This window comes from Diaphorina citri, unplaced genomic scaffold, assembly GCF_000475195.1.
Source record: "Diaphorina citri unplaced genomic scaffold, Diaci psyllid genome assembly version 1.1 scaffold6390, whole genome shotgun sequence".
NCBI classification, from domain to species: Eukaryota; Metazoa; Arthropoda; class Insecta; order Hemiptera; family Psyllidae; genus Diaphorina; species Diaphorina citri.
In genome coordinates, this window is record NW_007383766.1 from 9579 (window position 1) to 12569 (window position 2991).

Genomic DNA, 2991 nt, shown 5'->3' on the forward strand with positions numbered 1-2991 from the left:
TATATATCCTTATCTGCTTCACTGCAGACAGGCATAATTTACGGTAATTATGCAGAAGTCACATCCGTGGAAAAGAAGAGCTCCTTTTTGTATTTAACCTAACCCTATAATAACACTGGTCACTGCTTGTTTGCTAGCCGCAATGTGACTTCTGCACAAGTACCTAATTTACTACTAAGCAGGAGCACAAGCTGAGTTTCAACTTGGATTACACAATCTAATTGATTGGTTGATTTCCAACTTTTCAATCAGATTGCTTAATACAATTTAAATTGAAAACTCTATGGCCCCAGATATGAGTCATTAATTCCAAAGCATGAACTCTAACCTGTGTAATACTCAGACTGTGGCCCCATTCCCAAATTTAAAGGAAGTGGAAGATGGGAGACTGTCGGAACAGTCAACTAAACACCAGGTTCATACTTACGTCATCTTGATCCTCAATGGCCAAATTGGGGTTTGACTTTTCGGGCGTCAAATCTCGACTGCTCTGTGGCATACTGTCCATACCGGAATCTGTACCTGAATCACTAGACACCATAGATGCGATAAGAGTTCAACCTTAACAGGAGACAGATCTTTGATCTTTGGAACAGAGCAAGATAAGCACACAGCACTAAAAATAGAAAAGAGATTCAAGGGGGAAAGAAACTGAGGACTTGCAAATGGCGAAACCAACCATGTAAATCTGATATTGACAGAAAATTTTATTCTTACTATTCGTAAAAGTATTCACATCAGATTGTAAAGTTACAGTATGCTTGCTCTACATCACTTCATAACTGATGAAGTTGATAAAGACTGGGGTTTTATCTTCCATTCAGCAACAAGCTACCTCACATTAAACTCACCCCGCCAGAATGGGGGTTAGAAAAGTCAGTACCTATACAATTGCCCAGATGGTCATTCATCCAGATACTAACCACTTGCAACATAGCTGAACTTCAGCTTGCACAAGGTCCAACTACATGTCCTCATCTGCTTCACTGCAGACAGGCATAATTTACGGTAATTATGCAGAAGTCACATCCGTGGAAAAGAAGAGCTCCTTTTTGTATTTAACCTAACCTATAATAACACTGGTTACTGCTTGTTTGTGCCAGTTCCTTTGGTAGCAATATTCCACAGACATGACTTCTGCACAAGTACCTAATTTACTACTAGGCAGGAGCACAAGCTGAGTTTCAACTTGGATTACACAATCTGATTGATTGGTTGATTTCCAACTTTCAATCAATCAGATTGCTTAATACAATTTAAATTGAAAACTCTATGGCCCCAGATATGAGTCATTAATTCCAAAGCATGAACTCTAACCTATGTAATACTCAGACTGTTTTCTGCACAAGTACCTAATTTACTACTAAGCAGGAGCACAAGCTGAGTTTCAACTTGGATTACACAATCTAATTGATTGGTTGATTTCTAACTTTTCAATCAGATTGCTTAATACAATTTAAATTGAAAACTCTATGGCCCCAGATATGAGTCATTAATTCAAAAGCATGAACTCTAACCTATGTAATACTTAGACTGTGGCCCCATTCCCAAATATAAAGGAAGTGGAAGATGGGAGACTGTCGGAACAATCAACTAAACACCAGGTTCATACTTACGTCATCTTGATCCTCAATGGCCAAATTGGGGTTTGACTTTTCGGGCGTCAAATCTCGACTGCTCTGTGGCATACTGTCCATACCGGAATCTGTACCTGAATCACTAGACACCATAGATGCGATAAGAGTTCAACCTTAACAGGAGACAGATCTTTGATCTTTGGAACAGAGCAAGATAAGCACACAGCACTAAAAATAGAACAGAGATTCAAGGGGGAAAGAAACTGAGGACTTGCAAATGGCGAAACCAACCAGTAGATGCGATAAGAGTTCAACCTTAACAGGAGACAGATCTTTGATCTTTGGAACAGAGCAAGATAAGCACACAGCACTAAAAATAGAAGAGAGATTCAAGGGGGAAAGAAACTGAGGACTTGCAAATGGCGAAACCAACCAGGTAAATCTAATATTGACAGAAAATTTTCAAGAATTTTCTTCAAAGTTGAACGACATGCGCTTTCCTCTCCAGCTTTCCACAACTTTCACTTTTCCTTTTCAGAAAATCCAGAACTTTGGGGAAAAAAGGAAAATTTTCACGATGAAATTTGAGGTTAGGTCAGCTGACCAAAGCCCCGTTCACACGGTGCGCGATTTGAAATTCATTGCCGGACACAAGTTGCCGTCGCCAAAAATTCGAGTTTTTTGAGCGTGGCGGGAATTTGAAAATTGAAATAACCATATGCAACACTTTTGCTATCTGAGACACTGATGGAATTGAATACCTACCTACCTACCTATGATGTTTTATGACTTTTATGTGTACCTATTTTACAAAGGATCCAAAAATTAATTTATTATCATACAATCTCTATTTTGATGTTAAAAAAAAACTACGTATTTTATCTTTTACCTATCGCGTTGCACTTGATTAGTATCCAGATAGGTGATGACTATCTTAGCTTAGCAATCGTGTGTTGGCTAGATTTCCCTGTCTCGATCAAGCAGGATAAGGTTAATGATGAGAGTTGTTTCGAAATTTTAAATGGTAGGTAGCTAAATAAAAAATAAAACAAATCCTTGTTCTTTATATAGCTTTTTATTTTAAACAGAATTTTAATTTTTCAATCTTAAACGGTAATTTATAAATACGTATAGTAATATAGTTTTAACACAATCACTTAAAAAATAATTATTATAGGCGCATTTTCTTTCCAGTGATTCAAAAACGATTTTTTTAGGTTTTGGTGCCCGTCAAATGAGACCTCGATTTTAAAAGTTGCATCTTAAAATCGATCTTATTTTACCTACATTCTTGGGTATTCGCCTTTCACATTTCGCCGAACGTTGACATGGTTTTCGAAGGTTTCCTTTCGTAATACCTATTACGTCATAACTTTTGAAAAGTGCGAAATGTTAAACAGAACCCGGGCTAGAT

At 37.5% G+C, this 2991-nt stretch overlaps 1 long non-coding RNA gene across 1 annotated transcript; it reads right to left on the reverse strand.

Annotated features, from left to right (window-relative positions):
* Positions 1 to 1615: 1615 nt before the first annotated feature.
* LOC113472591 lies at positions 1616 to 2014 on the reverse strand. Its single transcript, XR_003394831.1, has 2 exons — positions 1893 to 2014; positions 1616 to 1750 (listed from the first exon to the last, which is right to left on the reverse strand). It is a non-coding gene; the product is annotated as an uncharacterized LOC113472591 (long non-coding RNA).
* Between the last annotated feature and the right edge of the window lie 977 nt (positions 2015 to 2991).